This window comes from Syzygium oleosum, unplaced genomic scaffold (assembly GCF_021117445.2).
Source record: "Syzygium oleosum isolate NSW1041296 unplaced genomic scaffold, Sole_v2.1 Sole_v2.01, whole genome shotgun sequence".
Lineage (NCBI taxonomy): Eukaryota > Viridiplantae > Streptophyta > Magnoliopsida > Myrtales > Myrtaceae > Syzygium > Syzygium oleosum.
Window position 1 is genome coordinate 10,193,053 of NW_026607485.1, and position 9,851 is coordinate 10,202,903.

The 9,851-nt window shown below is 37.9% G+C and overlaps 1 long non-coding RNA gene across 1 annotated transcript; it reads right to left on the bottom strand.

The window, feature by feature from the left end:
- Nucleotides 1–2,197: 2,197 nt before the first annotated feature.
- On the bottom strand, nt 2,198–9,006 carry LOC130138241 (uncharacterized). Its single transcript, XR_008816633.1, has 3 exons — nt 8,514–9,006; nt 3,246–3,476; nt 2,198–2,533 (listed from the first exon to the last, which is right to left on the bottom strand). It is a non-coding gene; the product is annotated as an uncharacterized LOC130138241 (long non-coding RNA).
- Between the last annotated feature and the right edge of the window lie 845 nt (nt 9,007–9,851).

The window sequence follows — 9,851 nt, forward strand, 5'->3', positions numbered from 1 at the left end:
TGTATCTTGGGAGAATAGCCACTAGAGCCTATCGCATCGAGTTTTGTACTTAGAGAGGCGGAATTATCCTTAAGGATAGTATTTGCATACGTCACATATATATTCTTATTTTCATCTTTTCCAACATATTTCTCCAACGATCTTAAGGATAATTAAGGTTCCCCATAATCATGCCGTTTATGTTCTAATTGAATTATAAAATCAATCTTATGTATATATTTTCTTTACTACCTTGTTTTTATATTCTGCTTCTGTGTGTCTTCTCAAGCAAAACCATACGCAAGCTTCGATTGTTGTTCACACCATAATACAAACAAGAAATCGAGAGCAATTACGACAAAAGCGTCAACGGCAAGGTCATTGACGAAGAGGAAGAGTAGGATGATTCATCAGATATCGATATTACGGATTCAGGTAAGTGAATTCTCTCCCTTCGATAGTGGTAGTTGGTAAAGTCTGTCGTTAATGAATGAGGTCAAGTTTTCCGCTCATTGTTCTCGGGGAAAATTTCAAATCAATATCCAAAGTGGGGTCATTTTCTCAAAAAAGATTCAAAGTGGATATAGTGTCAAATAAGGGCCTGAAGTGCCCAATCAGTCTCAAATAGGGGCCCAAAGTGTCCCATTAGTCTCAAGTAAGGGCCTGGGTTTGCCGGCCGATCAAATGCTCACCGGTCGACAAGCACATCACTGTTTCAGTGATCGGAACAAGGGCAATTTCGTCTTTTACTTTTTAAATTTTTTTTGTTTCTTTTTTCTCTTTTTTTCTTTTCCTTTTCCTTTTCTTCTTCTTTTTTTTTTCCTCTTTTCCCTCCCCCGACCATATCCGGGGCCAGCGGAGGTTGCCGACCTCAGGCAGAGGCCGCTCTCGCCGGATTTGGCGAGGGTCGCCCTCGCCCGCCCAACCCAGGTGAGGGCGGCCCTCGCCCAACGCCGGCAAGGGTGGCCCTTTGCCCGAGGCCGGCAACCTCCGCCGGCCCCGGCTATGGTCGGTGGAGGGAAAAGAGGCAAAAAAAAAAAAAAAAGAAGAAAAGGAAAAAAAAAAAGAGAAAAAAAAAACAAAAAAATTTTAAAAAGTAAAAGACGAAATTGCCCTTGTTCAAATCGCTAAAATAGTGACGTGCTTGTCGGCCGGTGAGCATTTGACCAGCCGGCGAACCCAGGTCCTTACTTGAGACTGATTGGGCACTTCGGACTCCTATTAAGACTGATTGGGCACTTCAGGCTCTTATTTAACACTATGTCCACTTTGGACCCTTTTTTGATAAAATGACCCTACTTTGGATACTGATTTGAAATTTTCCCCTGTTCTCGTGATCCTTGCAATCCAATTTTTTAAATTCGACATCTTGTAAGCGAGTTTATGGTGAATTCTTATCGTGTTCGAATTTGATTTATCGAATCAGGTATATTCCATGAATTTGTGGTTCTATACTTTTTATGGAGAATGCTTACAAATTTTTCAATTACCTAGTCAAAGAAAGATTTAAACCGGCGTTGTGATTCTGTGTGGCTACATGGAAAGAGACAAAAAAGGAAAATTGAAAAGAAACAAAAAGAAATTTGGCCATTCTTAGTTTGAATTTATTTTCTGGGGGTAATTGTTTGGTGATGTCCATGCCGATATGCTCAAGTGAGTGTACACATGAACATGTGTTGGTGTTTGGTGGCGTGTCTTTGTACATGCTTGCTCGTGAGTACGGTGTGGGCCTCTGCATGCACACATGTTGGTATTTGTTCATGGCAATGTGTATGTTTGATAAGTGCATGAAGGTGTGAGAATGCTCTCTCATTCACGCACGTATCTTAGTGATTGTGAGATCAAAGGTACAGCTCCCTCTCTGTGCGTTGTTTCTTTCATCATTGTCCAATGAATCAATTCACTAAAAAAATAGATATGTTAAGTCATCACTCTCTTTCATGTGTTAACTGTTAAGTGAAGAGATAGGAAATCATGACACATTAAACTCTTAGTTCTTGATTATGAATTTGATTATGAATTTTTTTCAAATTGGTTTTTCTTGTGATGTGTCCATGCTGGATGTCAAAAGAAATAACGAGAATGTCTGTCAATTTGACATTACATGATTCATGTTTCTCCTAAGTTGATTTGGCATTCAAGAATATTCTGAGTTTTATTTACTGGTATGGTTTTTCTTTTGATTTATATTTTCTATTAGCATGCCCAACATCACATATAGGAAGTCGTACAATTTAAATATTATACATATATCTCATTATATTCACATCAGTATTACTTTATTAATACATCATCCAAAAACTACCACAAAACATAAAAGACCCGGGAAAGGGTTAGGGTCACCTATAGTGACACTACTCTTCTTCGCCCAAAGGCTTGCCTGTACAAAAGTCAAGCTTTCCGCTCCAGATTGACAACCTCACCCGTCGACTCATCACTTTTGCCATCAAAGCCTCTCAATGATCTGACCAACTCACCATCGAAATTCATGTACCAAGCAACACAATGATAGGGAATCCACTTTGGCAATCCCACGTCAACCCATATGATGGACCTACACTTATTATATATCATTTCCGATCCAGGTATAAGCACATTCTCATATATACACTCATAATGCGTGGGAGCTCTAAAAAGCAAAGGAGGTGGGCGATCCATCCTACATGTCTAAAAAATAAGGGGTGAGCCGAAGTCTAGTGAATGAAATCCCTTGCTATAAGGTAAGAGATCTGCTTAGTACTCAACCTGATGCAAAAAATATGAGTTCATAGTCAAACAAGATAATCATACGAAATGAGAGCAGGAAAGAATGCATTATATTTCATGTTGTGGCATGCCGATGGAAATCATTTACAACGTGGCATGAAATTTACTCTTTTCAACACAAGAGGATGACATAACGCATAGTTACCACTCACTCGTGACTTGTGAATATATGTACACGCATGCATTTTTAACCACCCACGTAATAAAAGGATCGATTGCATTTTTACGATGAGGAGAAGTGATGAGCCCAAAAAATGCTAGAAGGAATAGCCTACTTTGAGTCATTGATTGATTTGAAAAGTACTCGGCTAAAAACGAGAATGGACATGTATAGCAATTAGCATTAACAACTCTCCTTAATGCTTCGGTTCTAATTCTCAAAAATTGTGATAATTCAAACATGGGATCTATGCTGAGAGGCGACCTAACAAGTTCAGTCCTAAGACGCATTTCAATGGCGACACTGTATCCTTCCTAAGTTAGAGTTCACTCATGCTTACCAAATGTGATGGTAGACGTTCGGTGACACCAAAAGTGCAGTGTCGCTTGCATAGTGCCAGAGTGGATGTTGATATCTAGTAATGGGAGGAGGCGGCCCATCTTTAACTTCGCATAGCTTTGGCTTTTTCAATCCAGCTTATTCCACCACACCTTGAGCTCTTTTTTAGGAGTGGAAATGAATTGAACTTCGGTCCTCCCCATTGTACATAAATTGAGACCAATGACCCAACCTTTTGCCATTGACCAATAAAATAGAATAAATAAATTGCAAGGTAATGGGATAAAAAACTCACTTCACCAAGAATAATGACAATCACATATACATGTGCATGAGACGTGAGGCTCAATTTATATCTAGACGGCTTAGCAAGGTGAAGTTAAGAGGATGATCTGATCAGTCACGGTCTCGCATACTTGAATTAGGTCCTCTTAACTTCGGCTTAGTTAAAAGAAATGCCCTATAATCGCACGGTTTAGAGGATAGGGACAAACACTTTTAACACCCACGAAGAAAGTTTAGGTATAAGAAAGACAATGTCTACATCGCAGTCTCATGTTCACGATTGTATCTTTCTCAACACAATCCTAGATGATCCTATCGCGGCCCAAGTTCGGCAATAAAGTTGTATGTGTAATAGTGTAATGCTAAAATAATAAAGGCATGCACAACAATTCATATGCAATCACCTCTTCAATATCGAAATTAAACATTTATCACATCTCCCTACAAATAAAGGGTTACCATAGACTACTCCCCTTATAACTCACATCTGCAAAAATATTTAACACTCAATGTTTAAGACGTACCTTATATCCATGCTACCAGACAAAATTATTTTTGAATGAGAAAATTTTTTGCCCAGATCCACTAAGAGTCTTATGTCAAGTCTCCAGCGGAGTCGCCAAGTTATCGCGACCTACCTTTTCGGGGGGGTGGGGGAACCTAGGGTTGAATAATAGATTACTAAGCCTAGACCTAGCTCAAGCTCTTCCAAGCCCTTACTAATTCGTAATTTTGGTTCAAGTTCTTAACATGCAAATCAATTTCATTTCGGAATCGTTACTAATTAATTTTTGGTGGGTCGATTGGAAACCCAAGTAAAGTTTAGGAGAGTACTTTACTTCTATGAACCAGAGATTAAATGAATTTGGAGACGTGATTACGCTAGATACTATAATGCCCTTTTGGTACGTTTTCTCATTTATTCTCAAATACATTTTAGCAAGCAACTTGAAATGATTTTAAACTTAGCCACTAACATGTGAGGCATAATAATGCGGGTGCGCAAACAATGAAAATAACACTCAATAATAAAAAAAAATTGCTAGAATAAGGAAAGAAATTAAATACCTCGATGCAAGTGTCGTAACCCTCCCTAAAGGGTTCCCTTTTGGGGTCTCAGGAAAGATTTAGAGGTATTTGCTCATAAGACAGTCTGAATCAACATCCCAAAAGACGACTTGAGCACATCAACTAATGGTGATCCAAATCAGTCCATCAATTACAAGCACAGTCTCTCCCAAGATGCGAGAGCCACTAGTTATTAACAACTGAAGTATTTACTAGGAGTCGCCACTAGCCATTTGGGTTGGCTAGTGTTGAGAAAACCTCCTAATATATTTTAAAGTTAACAAAACTATCCAAGAGTTATTATAATTCTGACAAATACTTTTGAAGAATTTCTAAGTCCAGGAAGTTATTTTCCTGGAGGTCCAGACTTTACACGGATCAGAAGAAAAAGTCTAAGTTTTGCAAAGCAAAAAACAAAGTTCGGACTCTGTATACAGCAGTTGAAAAATTTCAGTTTATATTGGAAACAAAAGATTCAGAAATTAAAGAACAAATCATTTTGACTCAAGTTCTGAAGTACGAGATAAAGATCAAACTTTATCAAGACGCTATCGCAAACTCAGAAAAACGGCTAGTAGTCTGGCTTGGATTTCACCATTGGAAAATATTGATTGATTTGATCTTAAAAGACTATTTTGCAAAGAATATTTACATCTTGAAATATCCTTGATTGATTGACAATCAACCCCACAACAAGTTTATTTCCAAATGAAGAAGCTCTGCTTATGAAAATCAAAGTTCTTTGGAAACCAAAGTTCTGGTTGTACGGGCGATCAAATTTAGCGGGATTCAGACTTTGTCGCCCAACGGCTAATCAATCCTTTTTATACAAATCTGTCCAACGTGAAGATTGGAAAATGATCCTCTGAAGACTATCCAATGGCTAGTTTGGAAGTAAATGAGTATAAAAAGAGATAAATTATCAAGGAGCAGAAGTAGAGAGACAATATCCAAAATCATCCATTCCAAAGTCTGAGCACACTTCGACCAGTATAACTTGTCCGTCTTGAGCTAATATCTATGATATTGAGAGACTTGTTGTAAAGGTGATTGAGTGAGATAGAGTGATCCATCCTTCATCGAAAAATATCACTTAGAACTTGTAATCTCTTGATTAATCATCTAGTGAAATCCGGCCAGTAGGCTGCCAGCGTCGGAGAGTGGACATAGGTTTGATCTAAGCAGAACCACTATACATCTATGTGCAAATTTTCTCTTCCCTAAAATTCCTTTTATTTATTTAATTGCACTTTTATTTGTTTGCCATTCAAAGATTGATCAAAATCTGAACATTATTCAAACTTTACCTTAGATCAATTACTTCCGCATTAAAATTGATCAATTAGTATTCAAATCACCTATTCACCCCCCCCCCCCCCTCTATGTGATATTTGCTAGTCTCATCAGCTAGAAACCAATTGAGACACGGGAGCGTCTTCTCAATTCCTAAGGAACCAAATATTCTAATAATAGGAACTTGATTACGCTAATGATTCTATTAGCACCATTTTGGTACCTACTAGCTGGTTATTTTTCCAAAGTAATCATGCAATCTTGATTTACCATTTATGATCCTAAAAGGCATTAGTCCACTAAGTGACCATCCAAATGTTTTTGTAGTGGGTTCATTATGTGCCTAAGCTAATCCTATCCTATTCTAGGAAAGCGATTAACAATCAATGTATTAAAATGACGGTGCGGAAACACCCAAGAAATTGAAAATACTTCTAAAGTAAATGCGAAAATGGAAAACCCGACACGAGTCGGGCAAAGAATATTACATGGCCTTGTTATTAAGCCTCAAGACATGATCCTCAGAAGCTTGCTATTTGAAACTAAAGCTAGCCTAAATCTAATGAATTAATTCGGGTAAAGCCTAGGCTAGACTATTCTAATCATTTATTAAAGCGTGAGGCTAAGTCTAAGTGGATGTTATTAGCTATAGCCAATGCTAATTAACATATGAATGTTTAAACTAGCCTAATTAAGACTGCACTAGTGTAAACTATTACAAAAGATTAAGACCGACATGGACATTGGTCTACCCCCATTGGCTCCATTCGGCCGCCGCCACCTTGGGTGTCACCTTCGGCCGCCGTCTCGGAGTGTGTCAGTTTTATCATTCAATCATGCATGATATGCACTCAAGCGAAGGAAGCAATTAGCAACGTTCACATCAAATCAGCATCTTATTGTTTCGAAATTGGTCTTAGAACTAGTCATGCAATTCGATTGTCCCAAGCCACTTTCTAATCCACTAGCGGTTCATTGATTAAGATTAACGATAATCAACCCCCACTTGTATTCACAAAGCGGTGGGCCATTGTCGTTCATTTCTAGTTAAGGCTAATCACACCCACTAATGTACCCGCCAATCAACATGCTTCGTGAGCCTAATCATATATCTAAAAATCACATGCGAAGCTCAATTAAACAAGCATTTAGGCCAAATGAACTTTAGCAATCACCAATCAATAAGTGAGCCAAATTGGATCACTTATTCAATTATTAACAGATTATGAGCAATTATGATTGGATTCAATTAGGTGATTTAATGACCTATCCTTTGAATGAATTGGGCATCAATAGAAAGCTTGAAATGTGTACTTCAATGTTCATTAAGGACACTTGACCCAAATCTGACCCGATTTCAACATTGCTCAGAAATTGACCCAAATTCTGACCCGATTGAAAAATACTGGAAAATTTTAAACTTGGTCAAAACTGCGTGAAATTCTAATAACTTTTATGTTTTGAGTTTTTTTAAATAAGCCCTTCATATTACACAAAATTACCGATTTTCCTTAAAGACTCAACAGCAAACTGTTTTGTAGGCCAGAGCTGACTTTGTCCGATTGTTGGCCAAATTGACCACCTAAAATTTGCTAAAAAGTCCTTAAAATTTCCACACTAGCAATCAAGACCATAAAAAACAACTTTTCAGTTTTGTTGCAAAAAAGGACTCCAACAATTTTATTTTTGCAGAACAAAATCAGAGAAAAATGATGTAAGTTTTTCAAATCGAGTGCAAAAAGTTTTGATACTTTGCAGATGCAAGTTTTTGGATCAAACGGTGTCGGATTTTTACAAAATTTATATCACTGCGAAGCTCTCAATCTCAGGGAGAAGCGATAGCTCACGACGATTTTTGAAATTCCAACTCTAAAATTTCTAAAAATCAGAGAATACCTAGGGGTCAATGAAACTCCGAATTTCCGGATTTTTGTTAGACATCTTCAAACTCAAGTTTATGCATATTCAAGCAGATACTCCTCACATTATTACAAAACTTCATTCCATTTCAGCTAGCAGCAAAGTCCATATTAACGAACTCGAGCAAAATTACCAAGTTTTTATCAAGCAGTTTCTCAAATGGAGCAAACATAGCAATAATTCAATCAATACCCTCAGTAGGATGTACACAAGAAACAGACCAGCAACGTTTTGCTTCATACTTTTGCATTGAACAATCACACACAGCGAACACATATCTAAGACGAATACATGAAGTGTGCGTAATTCATTTCTTCGGTGGTTCACGCTTGTAGTGAAACTTGCTATGAACATTGATTACGAGTCTAAATCGAAACATTCAAAAGTAAACTCCGAAATGTATGACCACTGGACTCGTTTAGTCTATTCAGCAAAAGAATTAAGCAAGGAGGTAATTTCAGTCAGATTCCACATCTGAATACACGAACTGATTTAGTTCAGGAATTCCGATCGAACAAATAACATGCATTTCAGCCAAGAGATCTAAACACAACAACAAATCAGCGATCTATCTTCAGACAATCATAACATCACCAGGGTGAATTTAGATCTTAAATGGAACCTCAGTCATAGACGATTTTCAAACAATTATAGGTCAGATTTTCAATCTCAGATCACAAAAACAGAGCGCGGATTTGTGAACCTCGAAAGCGTGGTTCTCATAAATCCAGAGAGCAGAGGTCTAACTATGATTGGCACTCACTGGAGGTAGCAACTAGCGAGAGTGAAGACAGGTGATGATAATAAGAAACTGCAGGATCGACTTCCCAAGCAGATTCGAGGCTATCAAACTGCAACTGGAAAACATAGACATCTCCATGATTGAAACCGAATGAAGAAGCTCAAGCTATGACTGAGGAAAAACTTGAAGCAATGGCGATTCGAGGTAGAGCCGTCGGAACAGTTGTTGCTTTGCCGAATGAGGAAAGGCGCGCGTCTGAAGAGATTCGGTTCCGCAGAGTCACGGTAATGGCGAGCTTCAACGGAGCTGGAAGAGATATGGGGAGAGATGGCTGAGCTTATTTAGGGGGCTAAGGGTGGTTGCACAGCTGGTGGTCCGGCATGGCAGGCCGGTCGGCTCAGTCGAGCTCGGTCCAATGGGCCGAGCTCACCCTGGTCGGCTTGGTTTGATTGGATCATCTCGAGGTACGCCGATTATCTTAATTTCCTTCGATTTGTACGACGGATTAGGCCATTATGTACTATGGAAGTTCCATTGATCAAATTGGGTCTCAATTAATCAAATTAGACCTTAGACTAGAATGGGTCAGAACAAATTGGGCCAATTGGATTGATCCCACTTGGTCTAAGCAACCATTGAATCACTAAGTTGGTCAAATTGGGTCCGACCGTTGTGATTTTGTCAAAATTGAAATTGAAATTGAGTTGCTAGTGCCTAATCGTACTCAATCTTGGGGAATTTCGCTTCCAGCTTAGAATCTCGAAATTGGGTTAATAATTGCATGCATAACGACCTCCGGATCAAATGTTGTGAAGAAAATTTTCCTAAAAAATGATTAGAATAGAGTAAATTTCAAATTTGGCCAACTAGAAATCGAAATTCTTGATTTGGGGAAAAGTCAATTTTTGATTGATTTTTATAAAATTGATGAGTTAAAATTAAAATTAAGGTAAAAAAATAGTTGATTTAGTGATTTTTTAATTTTTTGATTTTTTTCAAAAAAAGTTAACCAAGAGTTGATTTCAGTGGTTAACTAAATAGTAACTCTAAAGACTTTTCTAAATTAGTGGCTAAATCAATGTCTTGACTTAGATTGAATACTATGAAACTGAAATTAACTTGAAAAACACTAAGACGATTCTTTTTAACGAGAAACGGGCCATGTCGCAATCAAAGGCCCCTAATCTCAAATTTTACCTTTGTATAATTTGTTGGTTACAAAGTAGGTGTCAATAGCAAGTAAATCACATAAATTAATTTCCCAAATATCTGCAAAGTATTCATTAATAGGAAATACTA